The following is a 25,792-nucleotide window of genomic DNA, read 5'->3' as shown; positions in this document are numbered from 1 at the left end:
ACCACTTCAGAAAACGCAAAAAAAAATATACTGTGAAAAATTTGGAAGAAAAAATGTTTTTTTTTTTTACAAAAAATCACAATTTTTAGTTTCAATTCTACCATGTTCGAACAAGCATTAATGTTTAGCTTATAATGTGTAGTCTTTGTAAAAATCTGATTTTTTAAACATTGAATTTTTGAGACATGTAATTTATAATTATTCTTTTACTTTTTCTAAAGAAGTCTTTTAGTGGTGTATATTTTTTTTCGAAACGACAAAATTACTGTCTACAACTTTGCTGAAGATATAACATAAATCAAATAAACCATGTTAGCTCAGATATAATTTTTTTTTTAAATTTATTTTTTTATTTCTTATTTTACCAGCACCAAATTTTGACAGGTAGTAGTAAAAATTGTTTCTTTTAAGTATGTTAATTTTGAGAAAATGTACTTTTTGAGATATTTAATATTTTGTGACAATTTGAAACATTTAGCAAAAACTATTACAGTCTATTTTTCTCTGGAACCGCAACCTTATTACCTACAACTTTGCTGGAGACAGCTTCTTAATCAATTAAACCGTGGTTCTGATATAGGAAATTTTATTCATCAGTAACAGTTTTCGATAGGGCCTTTTGAAACAGCAACAACATGAAGAAATGATATCATAAAATAAGGTTTTTATTTGCGTTGCACCGAATAATACGGCTGGGAGAAAGTTTTTTTGTGGAAAGTACCAAAATTTCAGTTTACAGAATAATGGTTTTAGCTTGAGCTTGTCAAGGGTTACCCACTTTAAGTCAAGAATAATTTGCTTTTTAATTTTTCTCCTTTTATAATCATGTTTCACGAACAGACGGCAGAATATTCAACAGAACATGATGATGAGAAAAATTAAAAACCAAATTACTCTTGAATTAAAGTAAATTACCCGTAGACAAGCTCAAGTTCGAATCATTATTCAGAAATCCGAATTTTCGGTAATTTTCAAAAATATCTTTTTTCTAGCCCTATTATTCGGTGCATCTCTACTTTTTATCAAAAGGAACAACTGTACAAATATTTAGCGAAATCTGAAATGTTCGATCAGTATAGATTTGCGAAATAGCGTGGACTGCCTCATCTTTTCATTGTTTTGTTGATCAAGCACATTAAAAACTATGTTTACAAAATCCAAGCAATCCTTTTTTGCAAAAAGTGTGACAATTTTTTATTCGAGTTCACGACATTTTAAACCATTGTTGATGTTAATCGAATTGCAAAAGCTTTGGAATACACCACGTTGAAATAAAATTGTGAACTTCTAATTAAAACTTCAGTTTACGCGAAAAAAATCTGAACATTACGTTTAGATGATCCATTCTCTAGGTTATGGCATCAGTTTTCTGGTATGCGCGTAACATAGTTTCCAGTTATCATGCTAAAAAAGAAACAACAATCAATGGTATGAAAGCATGTTTTCTGCTCAACAAGTTTGAAAAAAGGTGAAGTATAAATACAGCTTTTACTTTTTGAGAATTTGGATGTACTCTTCACTAAACATAATTTCAAAGCCAACACCCATTGTTGGGAAAAGTGTAGCGAGCTGAAAGGAGACTATATTGAAAATAAAGTTTTCAATTTTTGGTGCTTCATTTGTCCAGTAGAAGACTTCTGGGACTACCCTCATAACTAGTAATATTAATCTAATCCAAGGAGAACAATTTGTGTTTGGCTCCGAAATCGCATATCATTCCTAATAGTTAAACGACCATCCACCTGCAGCATTTCTATTTGAGATGATCGCACAGCTTTTCCGCAGGCCGGAACGAGAAAATCAAAGCCCAACACGAAGAGTTATTGCTTCTGAACAGAATGTACAGTTAGTAATTTCATTTTCCGCCTACCGGGTGGGACCAGCATTGCCCTGGTGGCGCGGCACAAGCAACGCCAACGGGGTGAAGCAGGGCGGACGTTTTACGTGTTTACTTCTGGTTTATGATTCTATGTTGGAGAGGAGGCTGCATTAGACATAACCATTGAGGTCGTACCATATCGCCGTGCTACTCTTCGTACATAGGGGTATCTATACCGAGCAGATTGGGTGGTTTGCCTCTACGGAAGATTGAGACAACTCCACCCTTCCTCCTCCGGCAAAATAGAGATTTACTTTTTGGCGTTAATCTGCTAACAGGATAGTTTGATTATCGGTGAAGATAATTGCATTGTATGAAGTTACATACAATTTTAGTCTCTAAAAAATTTAGCTCCTTAAATTAGGCATATATTGTTTTTTAAATTTCTCTCTGCTTGAAATGAAACATACAAAAATAGGAGCCCTAAAACCGACATGGAAAATGTGAAATAACTTTGGAGATGCTCTTTCTTCCAGGGTCCACTCCACACTTTACTCTACTGGCGTGGATAGCAAATGATGGTGCTGATGCTAATGATGAAGATAATGACGATGACGACGACAGCGAACGACGGTGGCGTTGATGGTGAAGCTGCTTCTGCTCGATAAAACGGGCACACAAAGAACGAGGGAAGCATACTTTATGCGAAGGTGGAAGCAAAAGTCCGGTCAGCAGAATCCAACCTGACCGACTACATGCAAAAGGCACCCCGTAGAAGACCTAACCGGATAACGGTTCGTGGTGGGAAGCGCAAAGTGTGGAGCAATTTTGCCCAAATTAATTGTTTTTGAGCATGAATGTGTTAAAATGAGGTTGGTCAATGTGAACAGCAGGAAAAGAGAAGCCTCATTAAGTCGACAGTGGTGGCCGCTTTCCTACACACGAGACTTATTCGATAAGTCGTTCAGGTTGAGGTGCACTGCTGAGGATAACATAGTAGGAATTTTCTAGTAAAAAGTAGACTGCAGAAATAAAGAAAGTATAGAAAGAACTTTGCGAAAGGGAGCACACAAAAAACAACTTGTCTATTGAGCTTTCCGACCGAAAAATCACCCCAGGTCCATTTACTAAATTGAATCGCTTGCAGGAAAAACGACCGAACATCACGCAAAACATTATTCATAACTTGGACCCGCTCGCAGAAAAACGTGGCTCTAGGTTCCGCGCCGTTATTCGGCCAGCAGCAGCAGCAGCAACAGCAGCCGTCCGCTTCGCAGTGTAGTCTAAGTTGTAAAAAAAAAAGAAGCAACATAATCAAGATTTATGAATCTAAGCAAGTGTGGCTGGGAAATGGAGAGGACACCACAGAATACCTAATAAAGGACCTTTGTATACGTGCGGGCAGAACTCCTAACGGGCGGTGGCTGCCAGCTTCGCTTCGAAAGGAGAAACTTCACAAAAACCGATTCCCAACATTCGCACAACAAAGAGCTGAGCTGGCATGAAAAATTGTGATACTCGTTCACTTTTGCTTCACGTCGGGGGTGAGACAGAACACCTCTGCATTTAGAAGGTTACTGCGGAAGAAAAAGAATAAACATCTTTACCGTTTCGTGAAAGTAACAAACTTTTGTAATTGGCTACTGAAACCTGCACACTAACATAAAGTTCTGAAAGTCAGTTTTTCCAACCCCGTATAATTCAACATCCGCGTTGGCACTTCTCCCAGCATCCTGATTAAAACAAAAGCATCAGCGCACCGAGCGGAGTATCATCATCAACACCAGCGTCATCCACCCACAAAATCGGCATTTCATCCGCCTATGCAGTATCGGTTTGAGTGTTTTCCGACAAAAGCCCCTTCCCACTCGGCCGCACGGATACCACCCATCGTCACCCGTTCCTAGAACCAATGGGGGTGGGTTGTTGGTTGTTTGAGCACCAGATGCCACGTGTGGGTGGGCTAGCGAACGATTTGATCCCCCCGCACGGAAACGGTTCGGAAATGGCTGCATGTATCGGGAAGGCTATAGGAACGAACGATTACGCGATTTCAATACGTACGTGGTGCGTGCGTATTTCTCCCACGATAGGCGAGTAAATATTTCCGCCTGCGAAGGTTCCAATCCTTGGGCGGTATTTACCGATGACTCTTCGACTGTGCACCGGTCCGTACGGTCTTCATTGAGGGAAGAGTATGTTATAGTTTTATTAGAAGCAGCTCGAACTTGCTGACTCGAATGATATGATTATTTTTGCCTTTTTTGTGTCGTTTTTTCGGGAAGATTATGGGATTTCTAGCTAACAGAGGAGGACCTGACAAGTATCGAGAGCTACTGAACGGAACTGTAATCCATATTCGAGTATCAGAGCTCATCAATGCAGAAGATTTGGCTATTGTCGCCGGGGATTATACGTGGATTTTTGATTTTAGGTCTAGCAATTTGAATATTTTGGATTGTGGCTGAGTTAACTTTAAGCTATCATAAATGCTGCATATCGTTCAGGAAGACGGTTCTATGATGTGTTTTTTGAAACCAATGAAACGATACCTTCATCCCGATTTAAATAAACCTTTTTCAGATGGGAACCCCTGGCTAGAAATTTGATTATATTGACGGATGAGTGACTTTATCTTCAACTGAACGCTTGTGTGTATTTAGGTTAGAATTATGAACACTCTCGAGACTTGGTAGTTTACGTGCATTGGTTACAAAAATTTTCTCAGCAATTCCTGAAATAGTTGTGAGAAACTTCGACCACGTCCAAAAGTGTTTTAAATATGGTTTTAATTCTGTTCAAAATGGAGTCGACACAAGAAGCATTGCGCAAACGCATTGTACAGTACAGTACTACCTGGACTGCACAAAAATCTCGGCCCAGGACAAACCGTTTTGAAAGCAAAATCTTTCCGGTTTCGACGATGTATTATATCCTCCAAATCTCAACAATAATAAGAAGGAAATAGAAGACCGAGAAAAGTAATGGACAAAAAGAACTTCATACTTCTCATTGTGTCTTGGCCAGATAGAGTATAATCACATTACGACATAAAAACAAACGTTCCTGAACAACTACTCGACCTCATTTGAATCCAAAATACGTAACTCAACGAATCTACCATAGTGTCGTCGAAACAAAGAATTCTTAGAGAATTTAAGCGACTGCTGTGTCGAACGAACTCAAAAAATTGGTATTGGGTTCCAGGACATTCTAGCATCGGACGAACTTGCAAAACATGGATTTAACTCAAAGTTCATTCGTCCTGAACTTTTCTGCGGTATATAACACTGTGCACTGTAAATGAAACTTAAATGTCGGGAAGAACAAAAGCTGATGAAAGTGTACCCGTTCTAACAGATTTATAACGCCGAATGTGAATCATTCCATAAAGCTCGTGAACATTTTCCTACAAAGAAAATTTTAAAAAGTTTTGATTTATTTAGTGATTAGGCATAAGAAACATCAGCAAAAAATAACAATAGGGTCAGAATTCGTGAAACGGATCACTAAAAATCGCTATGTCTAATTTTTTCAAATAAGTATTAAAAACTTCAAGAGTTTCACTCGGGAAGTTGATTTTCCAATTTTTATTGATTTTGAGTAAGTTTTCAAGTTGTTATTGTCATTTTAAATTAAGATTAAAATTGCAAGGTGGCCACTCATTTACATTTTCGAGTTCCCGCATTTTTCCCGACTTTTTCCCGCATGATTGCAAGAAATTCCCGATTGTCAGAAACGGTAACTAGGTTATGTTCTTTCGACGGCTTAACGTCAATTTTGGGACCCTAAATTGAAAGAAATAGCTCATATCACTTCTACCGAATTTGCTCGGGACATTCTACACAAACAGTTGATTAGTTACATAAAATGCAACCTTTGCCTTCCCATGGTAGACAGGTTAAATACAATTTTCACGGTTTTCTCAAATTTGCAAATCTTCCATTGAGCAGTCAATAATCGTGTTAGCTATTTTGTGCATTCAATATGTTTGACTATCTGTCTTCTAAAAAATATTAATATATAAGCACCTTTTTTTTCAACGCATAACAACCTATGACAGGAACAACAACAAACATAACAGCACTTTTCGTACAAACTTTTTTTCGTTGTTTAAATCATCGGGAAAAGTCGTAGGAAGTTAACGGTGAACATAAAACTACGAGTAATGAATATTTTGATTGAATTTATTATTTAGGGAACAAAACTTGTGACATGGATTTGGTTTTTTTTTCTCAAATTAAAGATATTTTTTTATTCAGGAAAAATACTGTGATTTAACTGTATTTCGTTTATCACGCGTTACATAAATTCTGAAAACTTTTCAGAAATGAATTCACAACTTTTTCAGTATTTTGATTTACTAGTCCATCAAAGTTGCATCTCTCTGGTTATCTGCCAACATTCTTCCAGCGCTCAAAATGGCTAAGCTGATAAAAAAATGATATTAGAGGGCCAACATTTCAAAATAAGTGATTTCGAAACTTAAAAAAATAACCTAGAAATCAGAAAAATGATCTTAAATTATCAATTTTCAAATCAAAAGGCTGCACGAACTGTCTTGCAGAAACCGTTGAAAAGGAAACAAATTTATTTTTAACTTCTTTTAAACTTTTCAATAAAAAAAAATGTTTCCCGAAATTTCCCCAAATCCTTTTTATTAGGATTTTTTCTGAAGAATTTTTAGTTTTCGTTTCTCCATGATCATCATTAAAATAATTTTCAAATATCAACTCGTTGAAATGTTTAATTTAGAATATTTTTAACACTCAACTACTGCCAACAACTTTGCCGAAATCATCGCACCAATCAAACAAATCGTTCTGGTTTCGAAAAAAAAACTTTAGAAATTTTAACTTCTTCCGTGTTCAAAATATCAACGTTGTAACATTTGACAACTCAGAATTCAAAACATAAGCTTTTTGGGATATTCAATAATTTTTTTTTATATACTCAAAACTATCTAAAGCTTTGCTGGAAACATCACACCTAATTATTTAGGCTTTTAAAATATTTAAAGTATTTTTGTTTATTGGCCACAGATTTAGCAGGCGATTGCAGGGCTAGCGCTACGAACCTGCAGACACTAACAGTCTCTCTCGAGCCGAGACACGAACCTACGACGACTGACTAGTTAAGCCAGCATCGTACTCTAAGGCCAGTTACAAAACGAAAAGTATGTAAAAAGTCGTATGCAGAAACAAATAAAATAAATAAAATGTTTTCTTGAAAAATCTCGAAAACGATAATATTGTTTTCTAAGAGCATTTCTGGTTGTATTTACATCAAACTTTACATTATGCATCACTGCATCGTTGTGTTTACGTGATTTTATTGCTCATTTCAATAAAATAAATAAAATGTTTTCTTGAAAAATCTCGAAAACGATAATATTGTTTTCTAAGAGCATTTCTGGTTGTATTTACATCAAACATTACATTATGCATCACTGCATCGTTGTGTTTACGTGATTTTATTGCTCATTTTCGATTGAGTATTTTTACCGTTCTACCTTGCTGAAATATTAATTTGAACTTTCGTGCGTTTAATTGATCAACCTGTGATCGTCAGTAGATTGAAGTACAGTGTCATAGTGCGAGATTTTAAGGATTTTCGATCTCCAGTGAATAGTGCTTCTTGCTGGCATTGCTATTGTTTGGCTAGAGTAGCAGCTTAGCATCATCCGTTTTGTTCGTTCTGCCTGCTTGAAGGCGACCTGATCCCCGCTAGTCATGGCAAAAATATGTTAAAAATGCAATGATGCAATTAATGGCATCGACTTTGTCACCTGCCGTGGATATTGTGGAGCAATGTTTCATATGAACAATTCGTGCTCAGGTGTCTCTCGTGCTCTGTCGAATTATTTAGCATCAAACAAGAAAAATCTGTATTGGATGTGTGATGAATGCGCAGATCTCTTTGAAAATTCACACTTTCGCATGATGTCTCGTCGAGCCGATGAAACTTTACCGCTCTCGTCGCTTACAAGCGCAATAGATGAACTGCGACAAGAAATTAAACAGCTTGCCCCCAAAACAACAACCGCATTAACACCAAACTCGCCTTCGCCAGAGAAACGCCGAGCAAATAAGCGTCTGCGCGGACTTGATGGATCAGCCCGGGCCGTCAGTGACTCTCAGGTAGGATCTAAACCTTTAGGGGAGAGCATCGTGTCTGTCCCTACTAGTAGTTACGCTGATGAGAAGCAAAAATTTTGGCTTTACCTATCTCGAATTCGCCCGGATGTCTCTGTCGATGCTGTTACATCTATGGTTAAGGCCAATCTGGAAATCACAGCCGAACCTACAGTTGTTAAGCTGGTCCCCAGGGGGATGGACACAAGTACTATGAATTTTGTCTCCTTCAAAATTGGTATCGATCCCGCAGTAAAATCTAAAGCACTTGAATCGTCAACATGGCCAGAAGGATTATTGTTTCGTGAATTTGAAGACTACGGTTCAATAAAGTTTCGCAATCGTTCGGATTCGGAACATGGCACACCGCGTCAACAGCTCCCTGTGAGGACATAATCCACGCCCGACCGCCACCGAGACACAATGTTTTGAGCCTTAAGGAAGCCCCTTACCCTCCCGATGCAGTCGCGTCTATCGCAGCCAGCCCTCATCTTAGTCGTCTCGGTCCTGTTATCGGTTGGGGGAACGGGGTTTTCCGACCTGCCTCACCAGTATTGTAATTCGTGTGAACAGATTTCGTTTCCTGATTTGACGATGAATTTTAGCAACCATGAACGAGTCAGCAGCGATCTTACTACCACCTTTAACGTGATGTCAGTTGATTTACTCTCTGAGGAGGCTTTATCTTCCAGTTGCGTTACTCTTCCACCATCTGCACTGACTGAAACATGGCTAGATGAGAAAATCTACTCAGCGCAATTGTTTGGCGGGAATTTTTCAGTATTTCGTTGTGACCGGAGTTCACAAAACAGCAACAAATCACGTGGCGGCGGCGTACTTATTGCTGTGTCAGCAAGATTGAGTGTATATATCGATCCTATTCCTATCTGTAACACGCTCGAGCAGATTTGGATCAGAGTGAAGCTACCGCATCAATCACTGAGTGTTGGCGTCATTTATCTGCCTCCCAACCGCAGAAGTGACCAAATTTGCATCAGGGACCACATACGTTCAGTAGAAGCAATTACCTCCCACCTTAGTCTATGTGATCTGGTATTGTTATTTGGTGATTATAATCAATCAGGTTTAGTTTGGAGTTTCCCGATGAATGCGCCACCAACAGTTGACAGCTTGAAGTCTCGTATATCTGTTGCGTGTGCATCTCTCCTGGATGGTTTTAGTGAGCAGGGCTTCGTGCAGATCAATCATGTTACAAACAGAAACTCTCGCCTACTTGACTTAGTTTTGGTCAATGAATGTACGTTCCCGGTTTGCTGCGTTCGGGAAGCTGCTGAGCCATTGACTTCACTTGACGCTGACCACCCCGCAATTGAAATTACTGTTCAGCCCTCCGCATTCATTGAATTCGTTGAAACTCTGGACGAAAATAACCTGGATTTTGGTAGAGCTAATTTCGCGTCCCTCAGTGCGGCACTTATGCGTGTCGATTGGCGTCGCTTAGAGTTGTTCGAAAATGTTGACGATGCGGTCAATCACTTCACACATATTTTGAAACAACTGATATCAGACTCGGTACCTGTCCGCCAACCTCCTCGAAAGCCACCTTGGGGCAATGCACATTTGCGACGTTTGAAACGTCTGAGATCTTCTGCTTTACGTGCTTACAGTAGACTACGCTGCCCACTCTCTAAACAGCAGTTCAGCTTGGCTAGTAGTAATTACCGCTCCTACAATCGTTTCTTGTACCGACGATATACCTTGCACAAGCAAACAAGCCTTCGTAAAAACCCGAAACTGTTCTGGTCATTTGTGACTTCTAAGAAAAAAGAGGAAGGTTTACCAGTATGCATGTTCTTAAAAGACGAAGAGGCCAACACATCGCGCGAAAAATGCTTTTTGCTGCGCATTTCAAGGATACGTTTAATTCGGTCATTGCTTCAGACGCACAGATAAACGCTGCTATCGAAAACACTCCACGTGATCTCCGTCAGTTGAATATCTTCCACGTGACCGATCATCTAGTTGAAAAAGCTATAAAAAAACTGAAATATTCGTGTTCTTCTGGACCTGTCGGGATTCCCTCTTGCGTTCTCAAAAAATGCATGGCTGCGCTTATTCGACCTCTAGTTATTATACTGAATCTTTGCCTTCAGCAGAAAACATTTCCAACGATGTGGAAGAAATCGATAATGTTTCCAGTACACAAAAAAGGGGACAAACGAAATATCGAAAACTATCGCGGAATCACGTCACTTTGTGCTTGTTCGAAGGTGTTTGAAATTATCGTCCATTAAGCGTTGTTTGTTTGTAGCTCCCAATACATTTCCGTGGATCAGCACGGCTTCTTTCCCAAAAGATCTGTAGCAACGAATTTGACTCAATTTGTCTCTTTTTGTTTGAGCCGTATGGGTGACGGGGAACAAGTAGACGCTGTTTACACAGACCTGAAAGCTGCTTTCGATCGAGTCGACCACGGAATTCTACTGAGTAGGATAGAGAAACTTGGGGTTTCTGGTGATCTCGTAAAATGGATTAAATCATACCTGACGGACCGAGCTCTCTGCGTGAAAATTGGTTCGGAAGAGTCAGAATATTTCACGAATCTTTCTGGCGTCCCACAAGGAAGCAATTTAGGTCCCCTGCTTTTCACTCTGTTCATTAACGAAGTCTTCTCTTTACTGCCACCTGGATGTCGCCTATTTTACGCAGATGATGTAAAAATATTCGCGGTAATCAAAGCCCTATTCGACTGTCTGGAACTACAACGTTTGATCAACGAATTTGAGGCATGGTGCACGAAGAATCTGTTGACACTAAGTGTTCAGAAGTGCAACGTAATAACATTTCACCGCAAGCTGAATCCAGTCTTACTCGATTACACCATACTTAATCATACATTGGAACGAGTAGCTCACATTCGTGATCTTGGTGTGAAACTTGACTGTGCGCTAACATTTCGTCCACACTTTGATTAAATGATCTCAAAGGCTATTCGTCAGCTGGGATTTATTTTCAAGATAGCTAATGAGTTTCTGGATCCTTACTGCCTTCGATCGCTCTACTGTTCGCTAGGGCGCTCTATCCTCGAGTCTTGCTCGGTAGTCTGGTGCCCATCACAAGCAAACTGGATCGCTAGAATCGAGTCTGTCCAGAAAAAATTTCTTCGATACGCACTTCGCATGCTACCCTGGAACAACCCGTTAGACTTACCCTCGTATGAAGCTCGATGTTAGCTACTAGGACTTGAAACACTCGAGCAGCGACGAGCTACTGCTCAAGCCGTTTTTGTTGCTAAAATCCTTTCCGGACAAATTGACTGCCCTGCAATACTACAACAGATGAACCTTTACGCACCCGAGAGACCACTCCGCACAAGAGACTACCTGTACCTCGAGCCAAGCAGAGTGAACTATGGGCTGTTCAATCCAATTCGATTTATGGCCGCACAATTCAATGCTGTCTACGAACTTTTCGACTTTGGGATTTCGATTGATGCCTTCAAACGACGACTCTCTTGTAGACGACAACTACTTTAAGATGTTTAGTGTAATTATGTTTGAAACTTAGCTTTATTTTATCATCAAGACCATACATGTGTCAGATGACTTTACAAATAAATAATAATAATAATAATAATAATAATAATAATAATAATAATAATAATAATAAGAATAATAATAATAATAATAATAATAATAATAATAATAATAATAATAATAATAATAATAATAAAATAGTTTTTTACAGTCAAATTGTATAATTTACAGAAAAAATACGAATTTGAAATATGTACAAAAATTAGTTTTTTAAAAATTCCAAAATAATATTTGCTCTATTTTGTGGCAAATTTTAAATGTTTTTTCAATTAACTGCTCCGCATAGCAAGTTCGTCCCAAACCCAAATTTTCACCAGCGGAAATGGTAGCTAGTTTCGCTAGAGTTCGCCAAATATTTCTGCTGAAAGACTAGCTGAAATAAAAATCTATTTGAAGAACTGGAGAATCAGAACTGTGTGCCATTTATTTCATCCTCAATTCGTTCATTCCAACAAACACTAATAACTGGTAATGTAAGTAAGATTGTACAGTGAAACTTATTTTGCATTGCTCTTAGAAATTGAAACAGTTTCTATTGTAAATATGAGAATTTTAATTAATTCTCTCACTAAAAACGTTTTCTCGAAAAACTGGCAACTTTCATTCCCAGATTCCGGGCCGATTTTCAACCCCGGTTTCCATTCGCTTTACCATCTTGAGAAGTCCCACAGAGTCCATTCAATTTTTTTGGATAACACCAGATTCCGACATTTAAGGCTATTCTAAGACATTTGGTGTCAACATTTATTTTATTTAAAAAGCAGGACTGCTAAAAGTAGTCAGCTGGTCAGCGGGTCAAAATAAGTAAGTTAAGTGACTTTTTGGTCAAAAAATTGACTGCTAAAGAAAAATGTGACTTTTAAGGGACCAACTTGCAGTCCGGCACTTCCAACTTCTCCATCATTTGTAATTGCATCATACACAATACTTTGAAATAATCTTGGTAACAAAATCCCGATTAAATAAACAAATTCCCGACTTTTTCCCGCATTTTTCCCGATGTAATTTAATTCCCGACTTTTTCCCGCATTTCCCGTTTTCCCGATTGAGTGGCCACCCTGCGTATGCTCACTGGAGTCGTAGGCGGCTGTGTCTTCATGTTACGATGCGGTCTTGTGGTTTCAGAGCCATAGTTTCTTCTAACAAGTTGTTCCTTATAGTTAGTCCTTGATTTAATGCAAATGAAAATTAGAAGAGCTCGTAGCCGCAAGGTTACAGAGTCTGCTTTAAAATTTGACCATTTCGTTTACCTACTTAGATAAAAAAAAGTTTAGAGGTTTCGCAATTTTCTCTACAGTCCATCACTGTTAAAGGCGCAAAGTAAAGTGTGATCATAGACAAACAGACGTACAAAATTCTAAGAAAGTTGTGGTTTCGACTCGCTTGTGCGACACCTTCTGAACATATTCTGCAAAAGATAAACTTTCAGCCGTTTTGATGTTGTTGGCAGCACGGCGCGCGACAACTGTCAACTGAGTTCAAAGGGAAAAAGCACATCAGCGCCACCACCGCTGCGGCGGATATATTCTGTATAAGTGAAACTTATTTGAATTGACCGTTATATTGATCCACGAAAAAAAATTTTGTATGATGAAGGCGCAAAAGTGAAGCAGATCAAAAGTGTAAGGTAAAGTATATAGTAATTCCACAGACAAACAGACGTGCCGCTCGATGACGATTTCATCGACCAGAAAAATAACGATAATTTTGAAACTTTACTTAGTGGGCAATAATGCCGCTGGTGTCGCTATAAGCAAGCTTGCACACTCATTATCAGAGACAAAAACCATCAACAGGATGCCGCATGTGTTGATTTAAGCAAGCGTGCATAAAAACCGTTTTACGAAAATAAGTTAGTGGGCAATAAGCTCACATGGTGGCGCATGAGTGTAACGTTTCAAATAAGGACGAAGATTTTTCAACATTTTCGTTCGAAGAGCACGTTGTATATGGTTTGTATGTGGTAATTATATTGCAAACAAAAAATTAAAAAGTTTTTGATATAATATATTAGTTTATAAAGGAATAGACAACTGGAACTCACGAAAAACTTGAACAATAGTTTTATTGGTAGAACAAATTAACTAATGTGACCGTTCGCTTCAAGCGGTTGTTAGGAAGTCGGTTTTCTCAATTGATTGTAGTGATCGATGCCTGCTTTGTCTTCACCCCCTCTCGATCATACAGCCCTATTTCTGTTCTTAGGTCTTTGAAACGGCTGGAGTCCAATGCCTTAGTGAAAATATCCGCTAGCTGCTCCAGTGTAGAGATATGTTCAATTTTTAGTTTTCCACAAGTGACATGATCTCGTACGAAGTGATGCCTTATGTCTATGTGCTTTGCACGTTTGCACTCCACATTTTTTGCCATTCCGAAACACCCTCTGTTATCTTCAAAAGGTGTAAAAGGCTCGATGTCTTTCAGCCCAAGGTCTCTTAATATACCTGAAAGCCAAATAGCTTCTGTTGCTGCCGAACTCAATGCTACATATTCGGCCTCACTTGACGATGTGGCCACGGTAGTCTGGTTTTTACTGGACCATGAAACAGTGTTTCCGTATACCTGAAACATAAATCCGCTAACCGATTTACGATCGACAATATCCGCAGCCCAATCTGCATCAGCATTCCCTACCAGTGGATTTAAATTGTCATTTCTCTTCAGTACCAGCATTATGTCTTTTGACCCTTTAAGGTAGCGGACTATTCGCTTTAATGCAATCCAGTGTTGCTGACCAGGCTGCTATTGAAAACGGCCCAAATAGCCTACCGGAGAACAGATATCTGGTCGAGTGGACATCATGACATACATGAGGCTTTCCAAAAGCTCACGACATGGCTCTGCAACATTATTGTCAACCTTCGCTTCTAATCTTAAATTTTTCTCCATAGGTGTCTTTGATGAGTTACAGTCTGCCAACCCAAATTTAGGATTTTCTCAATGTTGAGTGACTGTGACAATTGCATAATCCCGGTGTTTCTATCGTAGACGATCTTGATCCCAAGAAAATGGCTCATCACGCCGGAGTCGGTCATATCGAAGATTTGTGACAGTTTTCTTTTCAATGCCTCAATAGTTTTTAGCTTCGTACCAACAATCATCAAATCATCTACGTATAGCACGATAAAAACTGAATCGTCGTTCTCGCCATACCTGTTCAGCTGGCAGACAGTAGTCATATTTAGATCGCACGAATCCAGGTTTTAGTAGCGTACTGTTGAATCTGTCATTCCAGCATCGAGGAGACTGTTTGAGCCCGTATAATGATTTTTGCAATTTGCACACCATTCCAGGTGAAGCTTTTACACCATCAGGGACTTCCCTGTAGATTTCCTCTTGTAATTCGCCATGGAGGAAGGCCGTCTTCACATCCATTTGATGGAAATAACATCGCTTCTGTATTCCAATAACTAGGACTGTTCGAAAGGTAGTCAGCTTTGCCACCGGCGCGTATGTCTCTTGATAGTCCATTCCAGGTTTTTGAAGAAAACCCTTGACGACCAGGATTTAACACACTTTTTTGTGCTTTTCAAACGGCTTCTTCATCCGCACTTCCGCCATCAGGATCGACGAACTCTTCATCACATGACTCGGATTCCAGCAAATTTGAAGCATCATCCGTATTTTCCCCCTCTTGCTGGTATCGCACGGGAATGATTAAAGGTAAATTGGCATCGCTATCACCCTTATCACGAAATGGAAAACATTCCTCGTTAAATTTTACGTCACGCGCAATGAACACTTTTTTTCTTGTTTGATCTCAAAGGCGGTATCCGTTTGGGGCATACCCGATCATGACGGCCTCACTCTTTCTACCAATTTCTTTCGTTGCTGATCAGGTACCCATGCAAAAATTTGGCAACCGAATATCCGCAGCTTTCCAACATCTGGTTTTGCTTTTAACCAACGTTCAGCTGGCGTCACATGATCGTCTAATGCACTAGTTGGGCTGCGATTTAGCAGATATGTACCCATTAGCGCCGCCTCTGACCACATACGTTTTGGTAGGTTCGAATCAATCAACATCGTCCTAACCTTTTCAACCAATGTTCTGTTGAAGTGTTCCGCAACACCATTTTGCTACGGAGAGTAGGCAACTTTTGCCTGTCATTGGATTCCCTTAATTTATTAATACTTTCGTTGCTCGTTCGAACAGTATTCACGACCCTGGTCGACAGTCAGCTTTCTGATTTTCTTTTCCCAATGAGTCGTTGCCATGGCTTCGTACTCCCTGAAGCATTAATACACCTCTAGTTTTTTCTTGATTGGTTGTATAACTGCAAAAAGGGTGTAGTCGTCAATGAACGATACAAAATACCTAGAGCCGTCCCACGCTGGGGGATCAATAGGACCACACACATCGGAGTGTATCCGTTCCAATGCACGTGTTGCTCGTTCTCGGGTGCCATCGAATGGTTCTCTGCATTGCTTTCCAAGCACGCACGTGTCGCAGAAGCCAAAATTTTTCGGCTTCGGTTCAAGCCCTATCACCATGTTGTGTCTGACCAGAGCATCCATAGCTTGCTGACTAGCGTGTCCAAGCCGACGATGCCATTTAGTACTCACCTCCGATGTACATATATTTGCTGATACTATGTCCGTTTCCAACGTTAACTCGAGCTCGTACAGGTTTCCTTGTAATTCAGCAACAGCGAAAACAGTCCCGTTGTGCTTCATTATTGCTTTGTTCGCACTGTTGTCTCGTGTAAACAATACATCTATGCCAGCCTTTGACATCTTTTTAACGGATAGTAGATTACCTCTCAGTTCGGGAAGATACACCACGTTCTCCATTTCGAACCGCATACCATGTTTTGTGACACCTCTCACCGTGCCTTCGTATTCACCAACTAAGGACACACCGTTTTTTGCGACATCGACAATAAACGGATTTCTTAGCTTACGTACATCATGTAAATAACTTCTATTGCTTACTAGATGGTCGCTGCATCCTGAATCCACAATAAAAATTGCCCTCTTATGGTCAAAGGCAATTTTTATTGTGGATTCAGGATGCAGCGACCATCTAGATGCACCAACTTTGAAAGCCCATATCTTTTGATGAAAAAATAACACCACCACGAAATTTTCAGGGTAGTTTCGAAATTTCGTCAAAAATACTTGTGATTTTTTCAGATTTTTCAGTGCCCCAGAACATAAATTTTCAACATATTGTTTTAAATAGTTACTATTGAAAAAATATTTTTTTCTCAAAAAAAAAATATTTTCATAAACTACAACTTAGGATGCATCTGCTGTGAAAATTTCACCAAATTAGATGCAATATTTTTGAAGCTATGTCTGTTTAAAAACAATTTTGACCTTAATTTCAAATGACAATAAGAACTTGAAAACTTACTCAAATTTAATAAAAATTGGAAAATCAACTTCCCGAGTGAAACTCTTCAAGTTTTTAATACTTATTTGAAAAAATTAGGCATTGCGATTTTTAGTGATCCGTTTCACGAATTCTGACCCAATAATAAATTAAGATTCAGCCCAGAACCACCTAGACCAGAAAAGCCATAAATGGAAAGGATCCCATCTTAAGTCCCAAAAGTCGACTGGAAAAGGCAGAGAAACACATCAAAAGATTAGAAAAGAACAAAGCAGAAATTGATTACAAATTTTGATGTAATTAGTTCCGAAGTTGGAAGAGACTTAAAACGGAAATGATTTCGAACGTTGCAGCAAATTGTTAATTGAGTATCAGGAAAAGGCCGAAAGCTGCTAGCGCAAATTAATCGCAAATTGCCCTAAAAAATTAAAGTTTTTTGAAGATAGAAAGAAAGCATACAAAAGTTGCTGAAAAACTTCCCAAAAATCCAGAAGAAGTCAAAAAGAAAACAATCTTGAATATAACGTTAAGTGACAAAAAACATGTGAAGAAAAAAAAAACTAAAATCTAAAAACGTATAGAAGGTAAGAAAAAATTGAGGAGTTATTGAATTTTCTCGTAACGGTTCGAGCCTTTTCCAAAAAAACGAAAGTTTTAATTTCAGCCCAAAGAATAGAAATTACTTTTGAAAGACAGTAGAGACCAAAATTGAAAATAATAACAGAGTAATAAAATTAACATATCAATCACAAATGAAAGCCAGTTGTTATTTCTAAATTTTTCATATAAATTTTTATCAAACGCATTTCAAACTTTAACTAAAGAAACTCAGCTGGAACAGTCCAAAGTATTTACGAGAAATATAAGTGCATGATTTCAAGTTTCGCTGAAAATAACCACAAGCGCTCAAAAGAACAGAGAACGATTTTAATTTAACTGAAGCGCTCCTAAACGCTAGAAAATCCAGGAGTAAAACTAACAAAAGTGCACCCTGAAATATATGAAAACATTTTGAAAGCTGACGAAAGCAAAAAAAAGCAAAAAGGTCACAACAGAAATTAATACCAAATTGAAAAAAAAAAACATCCGAAGCAGCAGAGAAACTCGAAAAAAAAAACATCTAAAAAATTGATCTCAAACTAGTATCCAATAAATCATAAAAGTAACTATAAACCAGAAAAAAACAAACTCAAGGAAAAATTATATCGATTAAGTTTAGAGTGCATAAAAACTTTCGTAGATATAGCTTAAAATACCTGAAAATATTTCGAAAAGCTTGAAAGAATAAAAGAATGAGATTCGAATTCAGCTAAAAATGGTTGCGAAACGTTTCTGATGGCCAGAAAAAGTCAACATTGGAAATAATGTTTAAAAATCGTTTAAATTAGATGGAAAAAGTCAACATAAAAGATGATCAAAACTTATACAAACGCTGCTGGAAAATGCTTCTTGGGTAAAAAAGAAACAGAGGAAAACTAAAATTCGTCCTAAAATATACAAAAAAAAACCGGTTGCTTCATCCTAGGTATTCCGAATCAACTAAAAATGCTTGAGAACGCTTCTGGAATGAAAAAAAAAAATAAATAAAGAAAAAGATCTTGAGTTTCGTTCTAATTAATTAACCCTCTAGTGCCCAGTGCCACCTTTAGACGGTCTTCAGTTAGACCTCTTGAACATTTGCGTACCCCCCCCTTTTGCTAATGAATCGGAGTACCGCAAGGCAGCAACTTGGGGCCTTCACTTCTCGCACTTTGCTTCAATGATGCTATGCTACTGTAGAAGATTGGTTGTAGGTTAATATACGCGGATGACTCAAAGTTGTACTTGATAGTAGAGATGGTCGGGTTTGGCATTTTTCAAACCCGTACCCGAATTTTTTTTTCGGTTGAAACCCGAACCCGAAACTTTTTTTTTCGATCAAACCCGAACCCGACCCGAACCCGAAAATTTTGTTTTTGTGAAACCCGAACCCGAACCCGACCCGAACCCGAAACTGTGAAACCCGAACCCGACCCTAACCCGAGATTTTTTTTGAGGGGTAGATTTTTTGTACCAATTTGAGGCTGCCCTGAAGCTTTGGGCCTCGAATGGTATTGAAATGCTAGTGTTTTTGCAGTTGCATGAAATTAGACATCATCATCTTACAAAAATGCTTATTTGATATAGTCGGGTTTCGGGTTTTCAGACCTAAACCCGACTTTTTTTAAACGCGAACCCGACCCAAACCCGAAAATTTTTTTCCCACCAAACCCGAGCCCGACCCGTACCCGACACCTTCAAAAATATTCAAACCCGAACCCGACCCTAACCCGACACTTTCCAAAATTCACAAACCCGAACCCGACCCGTACCCGTCGACGTACGACGTACCCGACGGGTACGGGTCGGGTTTCGGGTCTGAAAACCCGAAACCCGACCATCTCTGCTTGGTATTTTACTTGACGATAAGCAAACTTTTCATTTGCACCATGCCAGCTAAATATCGAAAGGATCGAGAACTTGGATTGATTACAAAAATTGGCCGAGACTTCCTCACTGTCTGGAAGCGCTGTACTGCTAAACCGTCCCCATGCCTGATTTCAGCTCGATCGGACATCGGGAACACGTGCCTAAAGCGGTCAAAGATTCGAGTCTGCCAGCTTGAAAATTTTCTAAGCCCCAGAAACTCGGCTTTCTGTAATTTTTTTTTTTTTTGAGTTGAAACTAGATCTCGACGTTTCATGCATTTCTAAGACATTTGGCATCAAAAAAAATTCGATATGGACAATTTCATGAACTACTACTTGTGCATTTTTTCATCGGTCAAAAAGTTGAAACTTTGACCGCTTTGAGGCACGTGTTCCCGATGTCCGATCGAGCTGAAATTTGGCATGGGGACTCTATTCGAGAAGACGAAACTTTTGACTTTTGTCAGAGAATCTGGCGTTGATTACGCGCAATAGCGAGGAATTTTTACGGCGAGTCGAGATAATGTATGATACATGGATTCACAACTACACTATTGAGTCAAATCGACAGAGTTGTCCGACGCGGTCAACTACGCCAGTATTTTTTGGCGAACAAAAAAGTACTCTTCCACCAAGACGAGGCTTCCGCTCATTTTGCTCGAGAAACAACCGATAAATTAAAGGAGTTGCACCATGAACTGGTTTCCCACCTTCCGGCTGCTTGAGTCCCAAGCGGCTATTTCCTGTTTCCACGGTTGGAAATGTAGCTCTCTGGCAAGCTATTCCACTTAAATGAAAATGTAGATTAAAAAACGACCATTATGAAAGCCTTTGTGCGCAGCCCTACAAAGTTGGCATTGAAATAATGCAATAAATGTATTATTCTAGATGAAGACTACGTAGAAATATAAATGTTTTTTCTTAAAAAACACCGCTTTTTATTACTAGGCCAAAGATTTTAAGCCCAAGCAGTAAAACTTTGGAGTGTCTTCAAATCTGAAAATTAACTAACTAGGCTTAATTAAGAGTTTAATGCGACATAGAAGAAACCTTGAAGCCAAAATGTATTCTACTTTTCGTGCTTTCATAGAATCTGCTACTTGTGACTCTGTCTTCCATGGGTTTGTCTAACAAAATATTTTACTTTTTATAATTCCAGGGTCAGACTTCATATTAGTTTCTGCCTTAATGCTTCAGTGACAAACGAAAAAAAAATAAATAAAAGGCTAACTGCATGCTTCATGAGCCTTTTTTTGTGTGTTTGCTTATTTTTTGTCGCTTAGGAACTAACCTCTTTTATTGTGCCAGAACCTCTTTGTTGCTTGTTCTATATTCAAATCGTGAATCTCGATTATCAACCGCCTTTCGTTAAATGGGGAATGATTTGGTCGAACTAGTTGTCCGTTGATTGAGGAAAACTGTGAAGATTCTGTTTAGTTTTTCACATTACACACGTAGTATGTGCACAAATTTATCGGTTTTTATTTCTAATGAAAAAAAAAGAATCAATATGACGATTAGCTTTATGATAAAGAATATTTCATGCTTGGATTCAAGCTCTGCTTATATGAAATTAAAACTGTAATTATTCTTGCGAAACAAAGAATTCAAGAACCTGTTTTATGCAGCCTTGTATCAGCCCCAACCATTATCTACATCGAATGTAGGCGGCGGTTCTATTTTTACATCGATCCATCAAACGGAAATTAGCAAACGTGGGAGGATGTGATAAGTTTGTCGCGTGTTCGAAGCTGTCCCAAAATACCATCATCCGTGATTCTAACTTGTACGGATGTTTCATCTATCCGCGGGAGACAGCTGCGATAATTACGTGACTGAACGTTTATTTAGAAACATTTCTTCGAAATCAAATTCAATTGATGCTCACCCACCAATTTTGACATATTGAATTAATTTAACGTGAGTGCCATCATTCTTCGATAGTCTACAAATAACTCATCAGCTATTTTCATTGAAGTGCTCGAGTACAACGGATTGTGATAAGATAAATCAGTTTCTTCTTGGCGACAGCTCATACCTGTAGCAAATGCACCACAAATGGCCTCGACAAATAGTTTCTTTCCTGCTTCTAAACAAACCAGCTCTTCTCCATATATTCAAATTTGTCCCGCAGCTCAAAAGCCCAACCATATTTACTCACCGATGTGCCAGTTAATATGTTGCAAATTCCTTCCGCAGAGAGTGAATTTCATCGTCGAAAAAGTGTCCGCCCTCCAGCGTCGCAGCACATCAGCCTCAGTTAGAAGCAGCATCCCATCCTCTTTCTCTCTTGGACGGGAAGTTCAGATGAACACATTGCTTTTTCTGACAGGAAAGGAAAGAAGGCTGAAATCGTTGCGGTTGGCTGCTTTTGTATTCTATCAACCTTTCGTATTACCCTATTACACCCTCCGTCACCACCAATCTTTCGCCTCTTCTCGAGGAAACAAGTTCCACCTGAATCTAGAGCGACTCCCCCGAATTGCCAGTGAAAGGTGGCATTTTTCGGCTCCCGTATTTTCTTCCCACTTTCACCACCCACACTGGGAGCAGAAAGTTGAGAATGCTTTCCATCTGCCTAGCATAAGATACAGTTCCAGTCTTCCGTTCGTTTACCGAGAAACCATCGGAGCAGCGAGTTTTCTCGGATCTTCAATCGTTGACCATCCGTTCCGGCTTTCGACGGAGCAGCCTCTTCAGGGTACTTGGAAACGCTCATTATGCTCCCCATTTAGAATATGTTGAGCACCTTGTATTTGCCACTGCTTCACGAAATAAAAAAAACTTCAAACTGAGCAAAGCATGCACACACACAGAACAAATCTCGGTCTATTCAAAAAAGCCAAAACTGTGAAACACACGACGATAACGGTCTGCTGCTGCTGCTGCCGCTGCTAGGACGAAAAACTCGCATCGCTTATTAATTTATGCATAGCCCAGCAGCAAGTTGATCATTGTGAATTTCCTTCTCTCCGGTTCTGGGACCGCAATTTCGAGTTTCGATGGCGTCGAGCACCGTCGGTTTTGGGGATAATGCTGGGGGGAAGCGACGAAGTGGCGGCGTCGAGCAAAACTTTTCACAAACCTAGTTGTGAATAATTTCCTTCTGGTCGTTCCCCGTCAATGCCTATCCCTTCCATTTTGCAGGGCCTGGTTGTAAAATTTCGGTACAGGCTAGGTTTTTTCTACGTCTTCCGTTTTACTTTTCGGTGCGTTGGGGAGAATTTAGGTTTATGAACCCGGAGCGGAGAATCCGTTGTGGCGTTGTGTTGTGAATCCGAAGCGTTTGTCGTTTGCCGGGGATTTTCGGCTCGGACTGCTGTAACTCACCATCACTTGCGGCCGGCTTTGAGATGCTTTGTCCAGGGACTGGCAGAGCAATATTTACGGGGAGCTTTGTTTGTCCGAATGGGGACTGGCCCGTTTTTCGTGGACTCGGACAGACGCTACGGTGAGTTCAAAGTTTATGAGCGTTTTCCGTCCATTTCTGTCTATTAGTTGAATAAGCTCAGACAGTGGGTTGGTTGTAATTTTAATACATTTTCATTATAATCTCGCAAACATTTAAAAATAGAACAAAAGAAGTAAACGAGTAATAAATCGTTTGTTCAACCTTTCTATAGAGTTGATTTTAACAAAAGAATGGAATGTAAGTGGATAATTTTTATTCCCATTTGGATAAATTTTATTAAAATTTATCAAGATAAAATTTTATTTCCAAAAATTTTCATCTCGAAAAAAAAATCAAGAAATACTTCCTCCAACTGACAGTTTATTGCAATGACAAACACAATTCTAACTTTCAATTGACTTCAAAGTAGCCTTAAAGATTATCAAAACTGATAGGTTGGTTGACAATATTGTAAATTGGAAAGAAATTGTGAGAAATCCGAAGTGATTCCAACCTTTATTCGAATCAGTTCCAAATCCGTGAATCTCTTTGTTAACACTGAGCTACTTATCAACCTCTTGAGAGTTTGTCCTCAGCGCGCAGTCGAAAGGATGCATCATTTGTTGGCACTCCCGGAAGGGTAAATATATCTATACTGGTCCGATTGTCATCGACGGCTCCCTGTTCGACATCCGCCAGGTTCAGGTGGCCTGCAACGATCCAACCGCGATTACATTTGTTTTCCAACTTATTGAAATTCCTGTTGAAAGCAATTCATTCATATCATTCGACACAAATCACCACCACCCGGGTATCGACAGATAGGGCTCCCGATGTGATGAAGGCCATTGGCAGCCACCCACTCGCGACCCCCCGCAATAACGACCCGAGCGGAGAACTTTCCACACTAAATGAGACTTCAAGCAGTTTCGTCACATCGACTATATATCTATATACCTACTTATATACACATCACATAGAAACTGGCTCAATTCAAAAGCCGTTCTTGGTCTTTGTTTGTACTTTAGCTGATGTCGATTGTGTTCTCTGCCGTTTCGTTTCAGTGCCGGTTCCGTTCGATTTGCACCGGCAAAATGTAAGGATTTGTGCGCACTGTTGACACTGCGGATAGCAAACTGCTAGATCCGAGCATCGATTATTGAACCTTCTCGCGATGAAAGAAACAAAAAAAGCTGCTCTCCTTTTTGCGTTGTCACTGTCGATAAGCTCCAACCGTGGTTTAAAATATATGGCCTAACTTTTCCAAACACTAATAGACCTGACAGCCGCTATTATCAACGGTTTAGGTTATCTGCCAAAAAACGGGAAAAGTGTGTAGAAAAATTCCATTCTGCGCCCGTGTCATTATTGATCTAGTTCTAACTTTTCAGCTACAAGCATTTAGGCCTCATTTGTCTAGGTAATGAAATGAGGATAACACTTCAGTAGCAGAAAGTGCGTGCCCTAGCAAACAGCAGCAGCGAAAGATTAGTAAAGCTTTCCAATGTTTGCCTATACAGATTAGCTGTTCGAACGTACGCGAGTGAAACTATTAATCATCGCCATCACAACACCACCAAGCAACGCCTCGGCACCCGGAACAATGGCCACAATCTATGCTACTAGAATTTCGTACACTAAAGGCCTCCATCCTCACACCTACCGGCAGCTGATCTGAAAGATCACAGAGCGATAAATCATTCGAGCAATAGGCAGGCACGGTCGCGCTTCGGTCCATCGGACTCACCGTCGACGTCGAGCCCATCAGTAAAAGCCCGCCTAGTCGTGGAGGAGGCTGCCAAGTGCCGCGCGAACGCTGAATCCGACGATGAGTTAATTTCCTCCGATTAATCAGCCACACTGGCTTCCTTTTGAGCATATAGTACAGCAGCGACGGGTGGTCGAATTCGGCGCTGCCGGGGTGCAGGATAATTTCGTGGGTGCGCGCCTAATGATATGGGAAAAGTCGCACGAAGGTCAATGTTTCTCTTTTTCCTGTGAAGCGCAGATTTTGGCGATGTTTTTTTGGGGCATTAAGGATTTTTTCCTCTCTTATATTCAGATGATTTGATTGAGTAAAAATTTTAATTCGACAAATAATCTTTGATAGCTCTTGAACAAATATCCCATATTGTCTAGTGGTTAGGATATCCGGCTCTCACCCGGAAGGCCCGGGTTCGATTCCCGGTATGGGAAGCTTTTTTTACACAGTCAAAGATAAACCGCTCGTTCTTTATTGAAAAGATGATTGAAATTACATTAATTATGCTTTTTTGATGTTACCCTTTAAGGAACAGCAGCTATAATTATGCAGACTGAAACTTTTTTTCAGTCCTGCAGATTTAATGAAAGAATGACAAGTGTGCAGTGCAAGCTGCACCAATTCACTAATGATACATATATAACGCAAAGATGGCAGAATAATTACTGCTAGTGCACTAACGTGAAAACACGATGACTCGCCATTCCCATAATCGTGAACAACGTTGAAGAAAGTTTGTTGCAGTTAACTCAACATCGCTGTTTCTTTCACGTGGGCGTGCTTCTATCAAACTATTATATATAATTTTACTTGAATAGCATGACCGTTAGTTGTTTTAAACTGCTTGAGAACTAAGTACCTAAGCGTGAAATATGAAATAATAAAATGTTATACAGATTAAATAATAAATTTCTAACAGACAATATATGGAGAACCTGATAACAGTGATGTATTATGATGTATAATTCAATAGTACTGTGCATAAACAGCGGTACAGTCATACTTTGATATAAGGCAACCTCGATATAAGGCAATCTCGATATAAGGCAATCTCGATATAACGTAACTCAATATAACGTAACTTTTACCTCGATATAACGAAACTTTTTAAGATGTATTTAAATTGAAAATAAATGATACAACTGTTTTTGGGGTATAAATTGCTTCACAAAATGTTTGCAGTAAGTTTGAAACCAATGAAACCAATGTCGAAAATTGATAAATAATTTTTCACGCATCTTTGAGTAACCATTAACATTCTTGCATGAATTTAAAAAAAAAAAAAATAGCGCCGATATAACGTAACGAAATATAAAAATAAAGTAACTTACCTTGTGTCCTCGG

General features: G+C 39.3%; 1 protein-coding gene and 1 non-coding gene across 2 annotated transcripts in view; one reads left to right on the top strand and one right to left on the bottom strand.

Annotated features, from left to right (window-relative positions):
- The window catches only part of LOC129731001 (N-glycosylase/DNA lyase), a 224,363-nt gene that overhangs the window by 174,749 nt on the left and 23,822 nt on the right, over positions 1-25,792 (bottom strand). The gene's annotated exons all lie outside the window — the stretch shown is intronic.
- Positions 24,811-24,882, top strand: Trnae-cuc (transfer RNA glutamic acid (anticodon CUC)). Its single transcript has one exon. It is a non-coding gene; the product is annotated as a tRNA-Glu (tRNA).

The sequence above is a fragment of the Wyeomyia smithii genome, chromosome 3 (assembly GCF_029784165.1).
Source record: "Wyeomyia smithii strain HCP4-BCI-WySm-NY-G18 chromosome 3, ASM2978416v1, whole genome shotgun sequence".
Classification (NCBI taxonomy): domain Eukaryota; kingdom Metazoa; phylum Arthropoda; class Insecta; order Diptera; family Culicidae; genus Wyeomyia; species Wyeomyia smithii.
The sequence above is the reverse complement of the archived record's forward strand: the minus strand, read 5'-3'. Positions and strand labels throughout refer to the sequence as shown.